Raw genomic sequence first — 21611 nt, 5'->3', positions numbered from 1 at the left:
TGTCAAAGGCGCGCCCATAGGCAGCGTCAGACACAGAAAGGGGGGCAAGCGCATCAGGAGTAGGTGGGGGAACGTCGGTGTCCGTAGATGGATGCTGATCGGAGAGGAAGACGGGGAGAGACTTCGCGTCGTTCGGTGGCAGGGCGTCGGAGGACAGTGCATCATCAGTAGAAGGGTCGTCATTCCGTGCACAGATCTGATGGAGGCAGTCGTCATAAGTGGTAAGGCGCTTTCTCCTCCGTTTCCTCGGCGACCGTTGCTTCCTAACTCGTTGTTCCCTGTCGGATGGCAGACGGTTGTCGTGCAACATGCGGCCAGACGTCAGAAAAGTGGAGGTCGGTACAGCTCCATGAACAGCAACCATGGGGTCGGGACAGACGTCTTGCGGCTGCTGACGGCCATTGTCAGTTGGTACAGCGGCAAGCGGCAGTATAGGAGAGACAAGAAGAACGTCCATCGGGTCGTCGACAGCAGTCGACGGCGGGCATACTGGGGGCAGGAGGCAGTCCCTCTGCGGACGCGTAATGTACAGGTAACACAGTGGGTGTCGCAGGGAGAGCGACGTCTCCGATCGGTCTCTGAACCAGTCTACGTCGGAGGCATTCAGAACGGTCACGGCGTTCATGGCCACAGCCTGAACAACTGCGCAACTGGCTGTCGCCCATGACGACAGCCGTGCGGCCGGCAGCTTAATTGTGGCCTGACGATACCAAAACGTCATGATGGTCGATGTATTCGGACACGAATACAGGCCGCTACGTGGAAACAAACACGCGCTTCGGCCGCAAGCAGCACAACAGGCGAGACGCAAAAAAGGTGTTCCAGCGTCACCACTGCCGAAGGCAGATTGCTGCCAACTGATCTACCCCAGCGTGACTCACGACCCCCCTCACAGCTTTACTTCCGCCTGTATCTCATCTTCTACCACAAAAGTCACGAGTCTCAGTCCGGCAGACAGTTTTAATTTGCCAGAAATTTTCAATGGATTCCATAGTTTCTGAAAAAATTTGCCATTTCTAGGGAAGAATATTCAGATTGAAAAAAGCATATTTAAAATTTTCATATAAAATTTCTTATCTTTACTGTTATCTGATGTTAATTAAAAAAACTCTGCTCTGTATTGTGGCTCATCTTCATCACCACTGAAATAGCTGCATCTTCTGTTAGCCTCTTTGTTTACATTTTTTTGGTTGGAACCTCCACCTTTTTCGCCATTGCTGTCTTCACTGTATGCTTCCCCAAACTCACTCTTAGCTTCTCAATTACTCCCTGTCTACTACTATTTCCACTGTTAAATGTAATAAGAGCGGCATAGGTCTCTTCATCCAAACAAATACACCGACAGATAATAAATACAGCATAACTCATTTCCTTACTGGTACAGACACTGCTACTGCATCGTCACGACCGGACTGTTCAGTGTTTCATTTAGAACAAGAGCTAGAATGCGGATCTTTTTAATAACATGAAGAGAAAAAAAAAATGTATACCTGCCTAATACCGTGTAGGGCCCCCGCGATCAAGCAGAAGTGCCGCAACACGACGTGGCATGGACTCGACTAATGTCAGAAGTAGTGCTGGAGGGAACTGAAACCATGAATCCTTCAGGGCTGTGCACAAATCCGTAAGAGTACAAGAGGGGAGGGGGGGGGGGGGCAGGGGTTGGAGATCTCTTCCGAACAGGTTGCAAGGCATCCCAGATGTGCTCAATAATGTCCATATCTGGAGAGTTTGGTGGCCAGCGGAAGTGTTTAAATTCAAAAGAGTGTTCCTGGGGACACTGTGTAGCTGTTCTGGACGTGTGGGGTGTCGTATTGTCCTGCTGGAATTGCCCAAGTCAATCGGAATGCAGATTGGACACGAATGGATGCAGGTGATCAGACAGGGTGCTTACGTACGTGTCACCTATCAGGGTGCCATATCACTCCAACTGCACACCCCCCACAGCATTACAGAGCCTTCGCCAGCTAGAGCAGTCCTCTGCTGACATGCGGGGACCATGGATCCACTAGGTTGTCGTCATGCCTGTACACGTCCATCCTCTCGATACAATTTGAAGCGAGTCTCGTCCGACCAGGCAACATGCTTCCAGTCATCAATAGTCCAATGTCGGTGTTGAAGGGCCCAGGCGATGGGTAAAGCTTTGTGTCATTCAGTCATCAAGGGTACACGAGTGGAACTTCGGCTCCGAAATTCCATATCGATGATGTTTCGTTCAATGTTTCACACGTTGATACTTGTTGATGGCTCAAAATGGTCCAAATGGCTCTGAGCACTATGGGACTTAACATCTGAGGTCCTCAGTCCACTAGAACTTAGAACTACTTCAATCTAACCTAAGGACGTCGCACACATCCACACCCGAGGCAGGATTCGAACCTGCGACCGTAGCAGTCGCGCGGTTCCGGACTGAAGCGCCTAGAACCGCTCGGCCACCGCGGTCGGTTTTATGGCTCAGCTTCGAAATCTGCAGCAGTTGGTGGAAGGATTGCACTTCTGTCACGATGAACGATTTTCTTTAATCGTCGTTGGTCCCGTTCTTGCAGGATCTTTTTCCAACCGCAGTGATGTCGGAGATTTGATGTTTTGCCGAATTCCTGACATTCGAGGTACACTCGTGAAATGGTCGTACGGGAAAATTCTCACTTCATCGCTACCTCGGAGATGCTGTGTCCCATCACTCGTGCGCCAACTATAATACCACGTTCAAACTCATTTAAAACTTGAGCAGCTGCCATTATGGCAGCAGAAACTGATCTAACAACTGCGTCAGACACTTGTTGTCTTATATAGACGTTGCCGACCGCAACGCCGTATTCCGCCATTTTACCTATCTATGTATTTGAATACTCACACCTATACCAATTTCTTTGGTGCTTCAGTGTATATTGACATCCATTTCACTTTCTTCAATGTGCTCGTCGTAAACACCAAAGTCTATTTTCTTTTTTGAACCAGTAGTCGGCATATATATTGCATTTACCTCTTCACAGCTTCCACTCCCAGTTTCTTGTGATATACTCAAACATGCGATTTTAACAAGGTCCTCGTAATGGCGGTTAAAACTGTTACCCGCGTTTGCATGCTTATTAAAGATCGCTCTTCGGTTTGTCATTATTCTTCTGAAAAACCAGCTATATCGTCTGCTTGCTGCGTTAATAAAAGGCACTAATGTGTTGGTTCTTTATGAAACGCATCGTAATATTTCTATGAAGACAACTTATGTGAGGTTTTACAAAAATGAAGTGAGTAAAACACAAATGCAGCAAAACAAAAAACGTGTTGGTAAAAGGTGAAATATCGCAAAGGGTAAGAGTTCGGTTTCAACCTCCGCGAACAACGAGAGAAAAACTGTCAGAACTTCAGAACACGTAAAAAAGGGGAATAAACATGAATGACAAATGAAAATGCTTCGTAAATAAAAACCAAACGCGTGAGCTGAAAACACACTCAGACTCCAGTAAGATTAAAGTCGAGAAAACAAATAATGTAACTAACCTGTTACTACGGGTTATTCCTTATTATTGGGAATGGAAATACTTATTGCTTATGAAATTAACGTGAGAAGAGTAGGGTCGCCACCGACTCTAACCATACAACTAATCGAGGATTTGGTCGAGTCGGAAAATAAATTAATTTGATCACAGACCAAAAACTCACAAAAATGCATACGTTGTGATGTCGCTCATAGGGGATACGATGCAACTAATAGTGTTCCCCGTGCACTGTTCACGACAATCAAACATTTAAAATAAAATAGCACATGCAAGAACACTGTGCAGAAGATCAGCTCCCAGCAACACACCTGAAAATAAGACTTAATCTAAGGCATTTGTTATAATATACAAGGGGAGACTAATCACTGGACCTGTGCGTAAGGAAACGCATTGGATGTGCTAACGGGAAAGCTACGAGGTGAGTGGCTTAGGTGCAAAAACGTAATCTCGGAACACAAGAGAAAATTGTAGATAAAATCATTTATTCCTAAGATAAGGATGTGAGGCATGTACACGATTCGACACAATTTCTAGGTATAGTGCCAAATTCCAACAATATCACATCACACAATCATGTTAACATTATCTAAAACAAACATGCGATCGGACAGTTAGTGATGCCGGTAGCCCAACAACTATAATGTTCTACCACGCGGTTGGCTCCCCACGGACGAAAGACACATAAAGCACGGAAAATTTACGAGAAGGTAAAGCTCTAAATATTTAGAAAGGTGAAAGCTTATGCAGGCACAGCTGAAGGCACACAGACATTCACTCAGAAGCGAGTACTCACTTCTTATCGACACCTTTGTGTGGCGTTCTTCCGGCGGATCCAAGTCTGCTACAGAAATTTGCTAAAAGAAAAATCTGCCAAAGTTTGCATTCCTAGCTGCGACAAGGCAAAGCAATCTTCCAGATTTGAAAAGCGATACCAAAAGCTAACAGCTCTCCCCTCGCCAAGTAACAGCGCGCCACGCGGTCAGTCTAACTCACCCTTCTTCGACTGGAGCACAGCTGTGGACGCTTCCCGTACCGGCGGCAGACTGCCCTCCCGCTTCTTCTCCAGCCTCTTCCACGCTCCGCGTGGCTCGGAAAACCCAAAGATACCATTTCCGCCACCAACCTAACGCAGGTGGATTTCTCACAAGTAGCGAAAACCTCTTTGCCGACTTGACCACTACGAGAGTTGGCTATTCTGTACCACTGCTGCTGAATCTGTACGAGTATCGCAGACTTTCTGCAGCAGACTACGCCAGCGTCTAGCAACGTGACACACAACCACATTCATTCAATCACGCCACTATGAGAGTAAAGAGAAAAGAGAAACAAGGAAAAGAAAGAGACATGGTAATGAAAATGGGCTACCGGAGTAATGAAAGGTGGCTACAGGACCCTTTCATCACCTCAAACGTCCCGGAGAAGACTGTGCATGCCTCGCCATGCTAGGAGATTCGCCAACAGTCTTCGAAAAAACATACCCTAACGAGCAACAATTGCAACAGGCAAACACCAGCACAAAAGAATTGATTGATCTCTTATATCCGAATGAGTTTTATCTGACTTTAGTCAATAATTGTGACCTCATGTGGTCCACAATGCAAACAGGACAAAATAAATTAAGCGTAATATTGTACACAACATCATGTCATCTGACCTACTACGACAACAAACGTGAGATATTATTTTAAAATTGCTTTAACCAATTATCAGAGTTAACATAGAGACATAGATGAACAGGTACACAAAATATATACATATATAAACAAATACAATGATGCAAAATCATTACCAAGAGCCAAAGGAGTGTCAGCTGGTGCTGACATATATAAAAACTTCTACGTGAAAGTGCAAAACTCAATGTGCATACGGTCGCAGGTTCGAATCCTGCCTTGGGCATGGATGTATGTGATGTCCTTAGGTTAGTTAGGTTTACTTAGTTCTAAGTTCTAGGCGACTGATGACCTCAGAAGTTAAGTCGCATAGTGCTCAGAGCCATTTTGAACCAATGTGCATAACAAATACAGTGACACAAAATCATTAATGAAACCAATGAACCAATGGAATGACAGCTGGTGAATAACCAGCTATGGAAAATAGGACATGAGTACAAAAACACATCCAGAAACCAGCTCGTTGACATGCTGTCATTTGCAGTTTCGTCACATGGTATTTTCACTGGGTATTCTCTTTAGGTGCTGGGGTGGGCGTCTCTTCTGAAGGCGACTTGGAGGATAAGCTACTAGGAGACCACAACACTGAACTGGGGAGTTCGCCGTGGCGTTGATTGTAACGTCCGTTGTAACGAAGGTTGTTCATCCTAGACAGCACCCCGCGACGTTGCCTCGTGCCCGTTTCCACCCTCTGCGTCCGTACTGTGGGATGGTTCGACGTTGCAGATTTGCAGGACATCGTCGCCTGTGGGTCCTGCCTCATCATCGAGAAGGCGGCTTGGCGGTCGTCGTCCGTGTGTTGCGGAGGAATGTGTTTTACGACACACGCCCCTGTCTCCTGTCGTGTCAATGGAGAGACACGTGCTCTTCTCCGTCGCATCGAGATCGACGTAAACTCGTGCGGGTGTTGGGCTTGAAACCCGCTTATGACCTCTTTGCACCGTCTCAGCTGATGCGTCAGTGGTGGGACCCGCGTCCCTCCGGGCAGTGGACGTTACCTCACCGCAGCGGCCGTCTGGACTAGCGGCGCTCAGGGATCGGCGGCCTCGCCTGGCGTGCGTCATACTTTCCCTTTCGCTTGTCAGATGACTAGCGCATGGAGTGGAACGCCGTCCATCAGCTGGCGCTGCCGTGGTGACACGCCTGCGGGCCCCGGTGTGAGCCTGGGCTTGGACGAAGACCAGGATCCCCTCCCCTCTGATGGGGGAACAGCTGTGACCGCTCGCCGCACCACTGCCTCGCCGTTGATAACAGGGTTCTGCAACGCCTGCCGGTGGACCAAGCCCAGGGATTTCTGATGCGGAGGCTCCCCAGGCGGCCTTGCACCCACTTAAGAACTGCGTTCACAGAGATTGTTACAAAATATCATGTGTACATATCACCACAAAATCAGCGGAGTTTCTTACTCCTGATCAATACGTGGAATATTGCCCAAAATTAACTTGACAATAAGGGCCTTGTTAACAATACCAAAAAAAGAGGAAAATTACATAACCAATATTCAAACAAACAAAAAATCCTTTTTTATAAAATATAGTTCCAGCATTACATCTGCTGTCAATCATTCAGGGTAGATGTTGTACAAGGTTTGGTCAGGATTTGTATAGGATTTGGCGCTGCTGCTAACTACAGACACAAAACTCTACCTACTCCTAACTACGCTCTCACACACAATCTACACAGCTCGTACTAGTCACCATCACCATATAGCCCGACTACAATCCCCACATATAAACAAAATATTCCTTTCAACACCAATACCCATATCGTTGTTCATTGACTGCTCCTCCAATGTTTGCAGCACACGTTTGCTGATCTGTGAAAAATTTCCGAGACTTCTTTTCTATTGACATTGCATAATAAAAGTTATGATTAATGAGACACAGAAGGTTCATTCAAGTGACATCTGGAATGGTAAATGTTTCAACATCTATTCATCAGACTAATGCAAAAGGTCAGTGGGCATAAAAATGGAAATAAAAATCACCCTATCCTATTAGCAAACACATAAACACTTCGTCCTATAAATACATAAAAAAAGACTGTCAAAAGAAATCCATTGTTCAGGGCCATGAGTACCCAACTTACTGCTGTCATAAGATACTCATAATGATTACACCATTACTCAACACATGTCCCCAGGGGTCCTCACCTACCGTCATGTTATTTCAGCTTGGAGGTAGTCGCATTGATTCTCTATTAAATATCAAGCTGCTTGAGTTTATAAGCTGTTTCCATATACGTCTTCAGAGATTTCACATTCTGGTACCCTCAACCGTACCTAGTAGTATGTGGTGGCAAGTTACACTTTCCAAACATCTAATAATGTGGCAACTCTGAAAATCAAAAACTATTAATCTCCCTTCATACTCAAATCCTTCACCTACAAGTCACCAAGTCGCTTCATCAACATCGCAGTACAGTTGCAAAATCTCACCGAATCATGCTCACCTAAGGGGAATAAGAACATTACAACTGTAATTTATCATCAAGAATTACCTTACGTCCAATGACTTGCCAAGCCAACACACCCGATACCTTTTTAGTCATCAAAAAACAAAAGCCATCTTACTGTAATAGGAAACGCTTCATATGAGCCACATAATCATTCACATTCAGACGTTATAAAGCACATCACTACTCTTTCCTGCTCAGAAGAAGAAATAACTACACATATATTGGGGGACCCTTTACAACTCATAGAAAATATATACTTTAATTTTAATCACTCCAGAGTGAATCAAAACATTGGAAAATATACACTGTAATTGTACTAAACTGACACGACTGGGTTTACCGCAGGCACACCAATACTGTGGCCCTCCCTCAACAAATCTTCCATAATAACGTCTTCCTTTATCAAATGCACATCAATATCATCAATAGCACCGGTCCTCATTAAGTTGACGTCAGCCGAGCCAGCCAACAGTCATTGATCCCTTTGATTAGAGGCATTTGTCGGATTGTGCCGCGGGTTTGCGGGACGAATTTCAACACCCACTGGCGGACCACCCGTACTGTTTACGGCACCCCTTTTGCTGCTTGTTCGATAATTATTCTGTGGTCGGTCACGACTACCGTTCCTAGGTCCGCTATAATTGCGCCTAAATCTCTGCTCATTGCCATATCTTCTAAACTCACTGGGGTGTCTTTGATTTCCTCTCGGCGAATGATAATCATGGCATCGTTTGTTCTGCCCGCGTTCCGTGAGGAGTCGCGACGCTGCCAACGCTCGCGCGCTCTGTAACTCTCAGGCGACCCGTTACATCTGTATTGCCACCTGTCACTACGGTTGCGGCTAAGTTCGCGCGGCCGCTGCTCGTAGGCGTCCTGACGGTAATTCTGCGAGGTGCCATTCGCATCGCACTCAAGCTCTAAAAGTAGATTGCGAAACCCCTCTACGTCATCCTTACATCGTCCTGCAAGGATAACGTACCGCAACCGCATTGGAAACTTCCCCAGGCAAATGCGAATAATTTCCGCAGGTCCATAAGGATCGTCAAGATGTTCATTCGCCTGCAGCATGTGCTCGAACATCTGCACAGGGCTGGAGAATTTTGACCTGTTTAACTCTGGTAGCATAATGAGTCCTTGTTTTACACGACTTTGCGCTGCCACTGACCAATAGATCGACAGGAAGTGTTGTCGAAACTCCCCGACAGTGTAGCAATTGCATGCAATTGACCTCATCCGCGCCACTGGCTCACCTTCGAGGTAGCCGCACATATACTCTATTTTGTGCGCACTGGGCCTCGTAGGAGGAAGGGAGAACTCGAACTGCTGTAACCAGGCCCGCGGGTGAATCCCCGTAGCCGAGTTACGGAAGACTTCAAACTTCCTCACCGTTAGAAAATGTTTAAAGTCAAATTCGTGAGTTTCCCTTGGCGAACGTTCCTGGGGGTATCCGCGCCGTTCCCACCTGGTACGAGATCTGTGATCGTGACGATGATCAGATTCGCCATCGTTTCCGGAATCATCGTCGGAATAATGGCCCTTTCGTTCATTTCTTTCAACTTCTTGGGCCGTTAACCCTTTCAGGTGAAGTTCTAAACGAGCCATGCGCTCACATAGTCCCTCGGTAACCCCTCTTTGTTGTTTATTTATTTCACACTGTCTGCGCGGACATTTGTTTATCGACCGTATTTCGTCCGCATCCGCTGATGACGAGGTAATCGTTTCCCTATTATTGTCAGACTCACGCGCTACAGCGACTGAGATCCTGGATATTTCTTCTCGCATCTCTAGGTGGGCCGTGTCTTATTGTGTTTGCATAAGCCCTTGCTCTCGCTGGAGTGCTATTATCGCCTGGCTGAGGGTTTCTACCTGTGCGCTAAGGTGGACTGGGCACTTAGCAGCGGTGTCCTTTATTCGGGACACAAGAGCCGCGTGATCACTCTGGCATTGTTCTGCTAACGCGCGGAGATCCCTGGCGGAATTTTGTCCTACTCGGGACTCAAGAGCCGCTTGTTCACTCTGGCATTGTTCTGCTAGCATACGTATATTCCCAGCGAACCTTTCTTCTTGCTCCATCACCTCCTTGCTAATGACTTGCTGCCCCTCTTCTAAGGCGGAGTTGCGTTGGTCAATGATCGCCAGTTTCTCCCCAACACACTGTACTATTTCACTACTCAATCTTTTATTTGCTTCCTCGATATACCTTTTATTACTGTCTAGTAATTGCCGTAGCATAGTCTGTAATGAATTTGCATCTATCGACTGATTCGAAAACACTACAGCGGGCTCAGGATGGACAACACTTGTGCTTGCGTTTTCTGCGTTTCGTTCTTGGTCGAACTCGCTGTTCTGAACTCGTCCTTGTTCAGAGTTGTTGTCTGACTGGTTTTTCCGATCGCGGCTCCCTGAACAGTTACGCGTCTGCATCATAAGGATAGTTACTCCGTGCTCCAAAATACAAGAATAGTACCAAAGTCTCCTAATGGACTCACAGTCCCCACAAGGCAGCCAAGATTTACTATATTACACCGATACACGACAAGAATCAACCCACACTTGTAGCACAATGGAATACTAAATCACAATGTCTATACAGTAATACATAAACAAAATAAAACATGGAAGACAATGCACACCTATATCATAAATTCAAATAAATTCTGTGGTGCAGAAAGACAATATACCAATTAGCACATCCAACCGAAAATAACTAATCCTCACTGCGCATCAGAAGATCTCTGGTTTACCGAAATCCGTGAGCAGGGTAAGCCATGTGTAACTAACCTGTTACTACAGGTTGTTCCTTATTATTGGGAATGGAAATACTTATTGCTTATGAAATTAACGTGAGAAGTGTAGGGTCGCCACCGACTCTAACCATACAACTAATCAAGGATTTGGTCGAGTCGGAAAATAAATTAATTTGATCACAGACCAAAAACTCACAAAAATGAATACGTTGTGACGTCGCTCATAGGGGATACGATGTAATTAATAGTGTTCCCCGTGCACTGTTCACGACAATCAAACATTTAAAATAAAATAGCACATGCAAGAACACTGTGCAGAAGATCAGCTCCCAGCAACACACCTGAAAATAAGACTTAATCTAAGGCATTTGTTATAATATACAAGGGGAGACTAATCACTGGACCTGTGCGTAAGGAAACGCATTGGATGTGCTAACGGGAAAGCTACGAGGTGAGTGGCTTAGGTGCAAAAACGTAATCTCGGAACACAAGAGAAAATTGTAGATAAAATCATTTATTCCTAAAATAAGGATGTGAGGCATGTACACGATTCCTGATAACACGTGGTTTGTGGAGACACAATTTCTAGGTATAGTGCCAAATTCCAACAATATCACATCACACAATCATGTTAACATTATCTAAAACAAACATGCGATCGGACAATTAGTGATGCCGGTAGCCCAACAACTATAATGTTCTACCACGTGGTTGGCTCAAAAAAAATGGTTCAAATGGCTCTGAGCACTATGGGACTCAACTGCTGGGGTCATAAGTCCCCTAGAACTTAGAACTACTTAAACCTAACTAACCTAAGGACAGCACACAACACCCAGCCATCACGAGACAGAGTAAATCCCGGACCCCGTCGGGAATCGAACCCGGGAACCCAGGCGTGGGAAGCGAGAACGCTACCGCACGACCACGAGATGCGGGCGTGGTTGGCTCCCCACGGACGAAAGACACATAAAGCAAGGAAAATTTACGAGAAGGTAAAGCTCTAAATATTTAGAAAGGTGAAAGCTTATGCAGGCACAGCTGAAGACAGACAGACATTCATACAGAAGCGAGTGCTCACTTCTTATCGACACCTTTGTGTGGCGCTCTTCCGGCGGATCCAAGTCTGCTACAGAAATTTGCTAAAAGAAAAATCTGCCAAAGTTTGCATTCCTAGCTGCGACAAGGCAAAGCAATCTTCCAGATTTGAAAAGCGAGACCAAAAGCTAACAGCTCTCCCCTCGCCAAGTAACAGCGCGCCACGCGGTCAGTCTAACTCACCCTTCTTCGACTGGAGCACAGCTGTGGACGCTTCCCGTACCGGCGGCAGACTGCCCTCCCGCTTCTTCTCCAGCCTCTTCCACGCTCCGCGTGGCTCGGAAAACCCAAAGATGCCATTTCCGCCACCAACCTAACGCAGGTGGATTTCTCACAAGTAGCGAAAACCTCTTTGCCGACTTGACCACTACGAGAGTTGGCTATTCTGTACCACTGCATTCATTCAATCACGCCACTATGAGAGTAAAGAGAAAAGAGAAACAAGGAAAAGAAAGAGACATGGTAATGAAAATGGGCTACCGGACCAATGAAAGGTGGCTACAGGACCCTTTCAATAATAATTGATACATAACAGCTAATGCGGACGGTAGGCATGCAACGAAACATATCACGTCATAACGAATTTTTAAAATCGCAGTTTTTGAAGATTTAAATTATATTCCATCATTTTTGGGGAGTGCATCCGGGATATTATTAACTCTTATACCGATATTTCGGCTGTCAACCTTTCAGCCTTCTCGAAGTCAGCCGCTTGCAAGATTTTAAATCACTTTACAATGTGGAGTGTAACCGTGCATGCGTCAAAGTCTTCACTGCCTGGCGTTCGACCATGTGCCACCCGTAATAATGAACCAAATACTTCGCGAACACTGTGGATTCGCTGACTCTACACTTGCTTTTTTTTCTCTTAGAGACGTAAAGATTTATTTATGATGACGCTCTTGTTACCAACAATGTTATCTTTGACTCATGCGCGTTTACTTCACAGTGTAACGTTCTTTGAAAATCTTGCAAGCGACTCATCTTGAGACTGGCTTAAAGGTTTTTAGCTGATATATCGGTACAAGATATATCGGATGCACTCCCGAAAAGTGAGGAATATTTTATCCGCCGGGGAAACTTTAGGCATCACATCTAAATGGAAGTTTGGGGCAATGTTATCTGTAGTTTTTTGTATGCTGAATTCTCTGTTAAGTGTGATGATGGATCGTTTTCTGAAGCATAGGGAAACTGAGTGGCTCATTGATCAATGAATTGGTGGGGCGAAGTGGAAGCCTTCTCAGAGAGACTGCCAGGATTCCCTTTGATACAAAAAAATGGAAATGAGCGTTTGGCGTCATTGGCCGGGAGGCCCCTGACGGGGAAGGTCCGGCCGCCTTAGTGGAGGTCTTATTACATTCGACTCCATATTGGGCGACCTGCGCGCCGGATGGGGATGAAATGATGATGAAGACAACACAACACCCAGTCCCTGAGCGGAGATAATCCCCGACGCAGCCGGGAATCGAACCCGGTCCCTTTAGGACGGCAGTCTGTCACGCTGACCATTCAGCCGTCGGGGCGGATGACATGGATAGAATTGATATTTGGTGAGATGAGCGTCAGTTCGCTCTAAACGGTCGACTTCGATTTACGCTGAGAATTCTAAGAAAGTGTAGCTCATCTGCAAAGAAGACCGCGTACAGAATATTTGTGCAACTCATTCCTGAGTGTCTGGGATCACCACCAATGCGGTTTAAAGGGAGACATCGGAGCGTGCTACTCGATTTGTTGCTGGTAGGTTCGGTCAGCACTCAGATGGGAATCCGTGGACGAAGGAAGGCGTTCTTTTCGCGAAACGCTGTGGACAAAATTTAGAGAGATGGGGACAGACCGCAGACCTATTGTACTGCCACGAAGATATACATCGCGTAAGGAGTGCGAAGACAAGATAAGAAAAATCGGGGCTGGTACGGAAGCTTGTAGACAGTCGTTTTTCTTTCCTTCCATTTGCATGTGGAACAGGAAGGGCAGTGACTAGCAATGATATATTGTAACCTTCGTCATCCACTGTACCGTTGCTTGCAGAGTATGCATGTATCATGTTTGTAGATGTAAATGGGTAGACTGATGGTTCACCTAGGAGATTCACAGTATGTTTGGCGCACGCCTGTGTCGTATACCACACCCAAGTATTTTGACGACGTAAAATATGGCGAAGCTTTTTCAGTTTGCTTCAATGTCGTCGCTGTTCTGCTTGTGTGGAGTCTATAATGACGTACTGCTTGAAAAAAGCCTGCACAAATATTCAGATGTTGCTGAATTTCAAAGTGGTACAAAGATTGGCTACTTGCTTCCAATGTTCAGAAATGTAAAATTGTGCATTTCACGAAACGAAAAAACGTAGAATCCTATTACTACAGTATCAATGAGCCAAAGCTGGAATCGGTGTCAACGGCTTTGCCTAGTTGTGGATAAACCAGCTCCTGTCATATCATCAAAGTTAGGCAACGTCGTTCGCGGCCGTTACTTGGATGGGAAACCACCCAGAAACGCCAAGCCCTGTGGTCTGCTTTCCCTTTGCCTTTATGGCAAAGGCGATGGGGTGGGCGTAACGTTGCTGGTCACCAAACTTTGCTCCATTGTCCAGTAATAAATTCCCCATACCCCTCTGCAGTGTTTCATGGAATGAAGGCATGTGACACTGTTCATGGTGACCCCTTCGTCGGACGGGGACGTTGAGTTCGGCGTCCCACTTGGTGCTATTCGAGAAGAGTAGGGTAAGTCCCTGAGACATCACTGAACGTAAACATGACATCACACCACCCAAACAGTCGTTACAGTCATCTACGAATGCCAGATTTGTACTTAACACCCGACTCTCACGCTTCGCGAAGGAAAGGTGCCAGAGTGCGCAAAGGCCAGGCAAATGAAGCTGCCCATCGGGATCTCTCAACCCAACATGCCATACGACTTTACTTTTTAGTTGGAACTAGCAACCTCATACTAATACCTGGGTGTTACAATTTGTAGGGATATCAATTTGGAACGATCACGTTTCCAGTCGTAGGTAGAGCAGATGGCGGATTGTGGTTCATTGTGAAATACTAAGGAAATGCAATCACTCTGCAAAGAAGACTGCTTACAAATCACTCGTGCGACCTGTCTTAGAATATTGCTCAAGTGTGTGGAACCCGTGCCAAATAGGACTAACAAGTGAGACTGAACGGGTATAGAACGACAGCCGAATGATCTGAGGTTCGTGGGAGTGATTCTGAAAGGACTGAATCGGGAGACACTTGAAGACAGACCAAACTATCCAGTGAGAGCCTATTTCAAGTTTCTAGAACCAGCATTACGTGAAAAATGTAGGAATATACTACAACCGCCGGCCGCGGTGGCCGAGCGGTTCTAGGCCGGAACCGCTCGACTGCTACGGTTGCAGGTTCGAATCCTGCCTCGGGCATGGATGTGTGTGATGTCCTTCGGTTAGTTAGGTTTAAGTAGTTCTAAGTTCTAGGGGACTGATGACCTCAGATGTTAAGTCCCATAGTACTCAGAGCCATTTTGAACATACTACAACTCACTACATATCCATCCCATAAGGATAGCGAAGACAAAATTCGGATACTTGCGTTCAACCAGTCATTCTTCCCGCGCTGAATACGTAAAAAAAAAAAAAAAAAAATGTAAATGCCGTGTGGCTACCGCCTCCCGTCGGATAGACCGTTCGCCTGGTGCAAGTCTTTCGAGTTGACGCCACTTGCGTGTCGATGGGGATGAGATGATAGTGATAAGGACAACACAACATCCACTCCCTGAGCCGAGAAAATCTCCGACCCAGCCGGGAATCAAACCAGAGCAGCTAGGTATGACATTCCATCGCGCAGACCACTCAGCTACCAGGCACTGAATACGTGAAAAGAACAAAAAAGGCGCAAATGATTGGCACAATAGCATGAACCCTCCACTACGATAACAGTGGTTTGAACAGTTCAGATGTACGAGGTGTGCTCAAAAAGTATCGGGGATTTTCGAAGTAATTTTATTTATTCGTCTACATTAGATACAGGGACGGGAAACAAATCGCAACATCAAAAGAAAACTAATATGGAGTAACGAATTTCGGGAATACACTTTGTCTAAGTAACATATTTAAGTGATTAACATCGCAAGGTCACAGGATAATGTAAGCGCTAGATAAGCCATTGCAAATATGAAATGCTGGTGCATTAATAACCGTTGTAACAGGAATAGCACGTAGCTCTTTCAGCGATGCACCCTTAATATAAAAAAAAGGTTCAAATGGCTCTGAGCACTATGGGACTTAACTTCTGAGGTCATCAGTCGCCTAGAACTTAGAACTAGTTAAACCTAACTAACCTAAGGACATCACAAACATCCATGCCCCCTTAATATCATCTAAGCTTGTAAATCGATGACCCTTTAAAGTTCTCCTCAGTTTTGGAAACATTCGAAAGTCACACGGGGTCATATATGGCCGATATGGAGGCCATGGTATTATTACAATGTTGTTTTTCGTCAAAAATTCACGAGAAAGCAATGAAGTGTGAGCGGGTGCATTATCGTAGTGCAAAATCCATCAATTTCTTCCGCCATAAATGCGGGCGGTTTCTTTATTGGATTGTTTCTCGCAAACGGCGTTCAGCATCAAGGCAGTACCCCCTACTGATCGTCTGACCTCTTGGCAACAACTCCTGATGCACTGTGTAGTTGAAATCGAAGGAAACAGAGAGCAGAACCTTCACTTTCGACTCCAGTTGCCGAGCCTTTTTCGGTCTTGGCGATCTAGGATGCCTTCACTGGGACTATTGAGCCTTAGTTTCGACGTCATATCCGTACACCCATGTTTCGTCGCCCGTTATCACACGTTTGAGTAATTCTGCATCGTTATTGACTTCATTTAGCGACACCTGAACAACTTCCACTTGCCGCTGTTTTTGCCCGAAATTCAACACCTTTGGCCCAAATTTTAGTCCACACGTTTCGTACCCAAAACACTTGAAACGTTTTCATGGCATGTGCCAGTTGATATGCCAACATCATCAGCAGCTTCTCTGACTGTGATTCGGCGATCGTTTATAATCATTTCTTTGACTTTTTCCACGTTTTCATCGGTTGTTGTGCTGTGGCGTTCAGAAGGCTCGTCATCCTCAGCTTCTTCACGGCCATTTTGGAAACGGTTATACATTCGTGAACCCTTGTTTTACTCATAGCAGAATCAGCAAAAGCAGTTACCAACCTTTCTAAAACTGTGTTAAATTTTATTTCGTTTTATAGCAAAGTTTAATGCAAATTGTGTGATCCATCTCTAAAACGAATGTAGCACATGTAACCTTCTTGACAACTGACCACAGACTATAGATCCAATGTGGCTGCCAGTGAACAGACACATTCCAGGGGTGTTTACCATCACAGCAATGAAAAATCGAGCGAATCCAACTAATACAACTAGTCTGACCAACTCTCCTGTATGTCCTGGTATCTTCCGTGTTATAGCCATCTTTTAAATCCTCACGGCTTCGTATTATCGCCTGTTTCTTCCCTGCGTTTCATAAGTCATCACTGTTATAAATATTGATCCTGCGAAGTACTATCGATAGGTCATATTACCTGATCGACAGGTCTTGGAGAACTTTAGTACAATAATCGATACTATTATCGATAAAGGATTATTTCCTGTTCATGTTTGTACGGGAAAGACGGCTTAGCCCAAGGGAATGCGAGCAGGGAAGAAAAAGTGGCATTGTCTCCGCGTCTAGAAAGGTCGTGAGAAGGGAAATGTTTACTTCCTTCTCCGTCAGTATTGGCGCTCACTTCGTGCCGATCAGCAGCTGTGTTATAAATAACTCACGGAATTAACAAGGAGTCGCGAAACCGATTTATAGAGACGTTCATGTTTAAACACAACCATTAAATTATTTATCTCTCAATTGATTTGCAGAAAATAACATTTTGCAACGCTTCGAAAGAGCCAATACCCTTAGGTCGCTTAAGTTTTCCAGTATCGGAAACAGAGGACAGTCAACACGAAATGTTCCGATTTGTGTAGTTTTCTTTCTGCAATCTTACCTATTATACTCTTCAGCGTTCACGTGTGTCTTCATTTGCTTCTAATTTGTACCAGTTTTGCAACACATGCTCTCACAGTGAAAAGGAAGATTTAATAACTCCACGAAGTAAGAAGTTAAATTCTTATGAGTCTATTTGAAGAAGTGGAACAGCCTTCTTAGTTAACGCTAGAGCCCCCAATGTTAACCGGAGTTACTGTATGCTATTTAAGCGTGACTTCAGCGTCAGCTAGCAATAGTTGTTCAAGCTGTCAAACATAGTAGCAGCTACAGAAGTGTGGATTGTGGAAATAAATTATTGAAGGATATTTTCCATGAACCTCATTTGACTAAGATGATGTCATGTGGTCGAACTAAGGTAGAAGCAATTGCGAGAAAGATTTTGGGTCCAAGAATTGTTGTCACCTACTCCAGTAAAATGAGAAGTAGAAGAGAAGTTGAAATTTTTGCGGCTAAATGTCTCATAAACCTCCCTCAAAATCTTGGTCAGATGCTAGTCATGTTCCTTAAGGCTGTGATCAAATGTTGGTCGCCTGAATACAGTCTGCGAAATTACAGTATTCCCGATACTTTTAGATCGCCCATCGAATATACAGGGTGGTCCATTGATCGTGACCGGGCCAAATATCTCACGAAATAAGCGTCAAACGAAGAAACTACAAGGAACGAAACTTGTCTAGCTTGAAGGGGGCCCGCTAGATGGCGCTGCCATAGGCCAAACGGACATCAACTGCGTTTTTTTAAAAATAGGAACCCCCATTTTTATTACATATTCGTGTGGTACGTAAATAAATATGAATGTTATAGTTGGACCCCTTTCTTCGCTTTGTGATAGGTGGCGCTGCAATAGTCACAAACATATGGCTCACAATTTTAGACGAACAGTTGGTAACAGGTAGGTTTTTAAATTAAAATACAGAACGTAGGTACGTTTGAACATTTTATTTCGGTTGTTCCAATGTGATACATGTACCTTTGTGAACTTATCATTTCTGAGAACGCATGCTGTTACAGCGTGATTACCTGAAAATACCTCATTAATGCAATAAATGCTCAAAATGATGTCCGTCAACCTCAGTGCACTTGGCAATACGTGCAACGACACTCCTCTCAACAGCGAGGAGTTGCTTTCCGTAATGTTCGCACATGCACAGACAATGCGCTGACACATGTCAGGCGTTGTCGCTGGATCACGGTAGCAAATATCCTTCAACTTTCCCCACAGAAAGAAATCCGGGGACGTCAGATCCGGTGAACGTGCGGGCCATGGTATGGTGCTTCGACGACCAATCCACCTGTCATGAAATATGCTAACTAAGTACCGCTTCAACCGCACGCGGACTATGTGCCGGACATCCATCATGTTGGAAGTACATCGCCATTCTGTCAACCAGTGAAACATGTTGTAGTAACATCGGTACAACATTACGAAGGAAATCAGCACACATTGCACCATTTAGACTGCCATCGATAAAATGGGGGTCAATTATCCTTCCTCCCATAATGCCGCACCATCAATTAACCCGCCAAGGTCTGTGATGTTCCACTTGTCGCAGCCATCGTGGATTTTCCGTTGCCCAGTAGTGCATATTATGCCGGTTTACGTTACCGCTGTTGGTGAACGACGCTTCGTCGCTAAATAGAGCGAGTGCAAAAAATCAGTCATCGTCCAGTAATTTATCTTGTACCCAGTGGCAGAACTGTACACGACGTTCAAAGTCGTCGCCATGCATTTCCTGGTGCATAGAAATATGGTACGGGTGCAATCAATGTTGGTGTAGCATTCTCAACACTGACGTTTTTGTGATTCCCGATTCTCGCGCAATTTGTCTGCTACTGCTGATTAGCCGCGACAGCAGATACATCATCTGCTTGGGCATCATCATTTGTTGCAGGTCGTGGTTGACGTTTCACATGTGGCTGAACACTTGCTGTTTCCTTAAATAACGTAACTATTCGGCGAACGGTTCGGACACTTGGATGATGTCGTCCAGGATACCGATGAGCATACAAAGCACATGCCCATTGAGCATTGTGATCACAATAGCCATACATCAACACGACATCGACCTTTTCCGCAATTGGTAAACGGTCCATTTTAACACGGGTAATGTATCACGAAGCAAATACCGTCCATACTGGCGGAATGTTACGTGATACCACGTTTGTGACTACTACAGCGTCATCTGTCACAAAGCGAATAATGTGGTCCAACTAAAACATTCATATTTCTTTACGAACTACACGAATATGTAATAAAAATGGGGGTTCCTATTTTAAAAAAAAAAGCAGTTGATATCCGTGACCTATGGCAGACCCATCTAGCGGGCCAACCATAGCACCATCTGGTTCCCCCTTCGAGCTAGACGAGTTTCGTTCTTCGTAGTTTTTTCGTTTGATGCTTATTTCGTGAGATATTTGGCCCGGTCACTATCAATGGACCACCCTGTATACAGGGTGTTACAAAAAGGTACTGCCTAACTTTCAGGAAACATTCCTCACACTCAAATAAAGAAAATATGTTATGTGGACATGTGTCCGGAAACGCTTAATTTCCATGTTAGAGCTCATTTTAGTTTCGCCAGTATGTACTGTACTTCCTCGATTCACCGCCATGATTTCATACTGGATACTCTACCTGTGCTGCTAGAACATGTGCCTTTATAAGTACGAAACAACATGTGGTTCATGCACGATGGAGCTCCTGCACATTTCAGTCGAAGTGTTCGTACGATTCTCAACAACAGATTAGGCGAGCGATGGATTGGTAGAGGAGGACCAATTCCATGACCTCCACGCTCTCCTGACCTCAACTCTCTTGATTGGATTGGATTGTTTGGGGGAGGAGACCATACAGCGAGGTCATCTGTCTCATCGGATTAGGAAGGAAGCCGGCCGTGCCCTTTCAAAGGAACCATCCCGGCATTTGCCTGGAGCGATTTATGGAAATCACGGAAAACCTAAATCAGGATGGCCGGACGCGGGATTGAACCGTCGTCCTCCCGAATGCGAGTCCAGTGTGCTAACCACTGCGCCACCTCGCTCGGTCTCAACCCTCTTGACTTTCATTTATGGGGGCATTTGAAAGCTCTTGTCTACGCAACCCCGGTACCAAATGTAGAGACTCTTCGTGCTCGTATTGTGGACGGCTGTGATACAATACGCCATTCTCCAGGGCTGCATCAGCGCATCAGGGATTCCATGCGACGGAGGGTGGATGCATGTATCCTCGCTAACGGAGGACATTTTGAACATTTCCTGTAACAAAGTGTTTGAAGTCACGCTGGTACGTTCTGTTGCTGTGTGTTTCCATTCCATGATTAATGTGATTTGAAGAGAAGTAATAAAATGAGCTCTAGCATGGAAAGTAAGCGTTTTTGGACACATGTCCACATAACATATTTTCTTTCTTTGTGTGTGAGGAATGTTTCCTGAAAGTACGGCCGTACCTTTTTGTAACACCCTGTGTATATTCGGTCTCTTCGGGTGGTCTTTCCTGCAGAGTAATTTTCGGCGGAAAAGCTGGAAAAGTACTGGACGACTGTTTTCGAGGGGTGTGCGGCGATTAGAAAGAGGGAATCCCGGACGCGGCGGAAGCCCTCGCGCGTGGTTGCCAGGGCTCCCCCCGCCGCCTACGGGGGCGGCAGCTGCGACAGCGCGCCGCGGCTCCCGGGTCCCGCATCGGCCTCCCCACCACCAGCCGCCGCCCGCAGCCCGGCTTTAGGCGAGGCGTCCCACAGGCGCGCCGCTCAGTCGCTCTTCGGAAGCCGCAGCCGCTGCCGCCGACTCCCGGCGCATATGTGGCTGGGAGCACACTTGCCGTTCGTGGATGCTTCCACGACAGCTGTGCCCGCACCATTATCTAGTCACTCCAAGAATTTCGGTTAGGTTTTGACGATCCTCAGTATCTACGGGAGAGTTCCAGGGAAACTGTGCTCAGACCTCTTGTCGGACACACGTACAGTGACTGTCGTGGGCGAGTAATGCACGACAGAACTAGTTTGTTCGTGGATATTTGTCGTTTCGATTTTCGAGGTGAGCTCGGTGGGAGAGGACTGCAGCACCCGAGCAGGTGACAGTAGTGGCCGACGACGAGTAGGTGACTCGCACGGT

General features: G+C 45.7%; 1 protein-coding gene across 3 annotated transcripts in view; it reads left to right on the top strand.

The window, feature by feature from the left end:
* Window positions 1–21611, top strand: part of LOC126091901 (ATP-binding cassette sub-family G member 1-like) — an 816748-nt gene that overhangs the window by 572137 nt on the left and 223000 nt on the right. The window contains exon 1 of one of the 3 annotated variants that reach the window (XM_049907202.1): window positions 21259–21609. The exons of the other annotated variants lie outside the window; for them this stretch is intronic. The gene's annotated coding sequence lies outside the window, so the exon portion shown is untranslated. Of the gene's footprint in view, window positions 1–21258; window positions 21610–21611 lie in introns of those variants that run through there. 3 annotated transcript variants of the gene reach the window in all.

This window comes from Schistocerca cancellata, chromosome 7 (genome assembly GCF_023864275.1).
Source record: "Schistocerca cancellata isolate TAMUIC-IGC-003103 chromosome 7, iqSchCanc2.1, whole genome shotgun sequence".
Lineage (NCBI taxonomy): Eukaryota > Metazoa > Arthropoda > Insecta > Orthoptera > Acrididae > Schistocerca > Schistocerca cancellata.
Note: the sequence above shows the minus strand (reverse complement) of the source record. Positions and strands in the feature narration are given on the sequence as shown.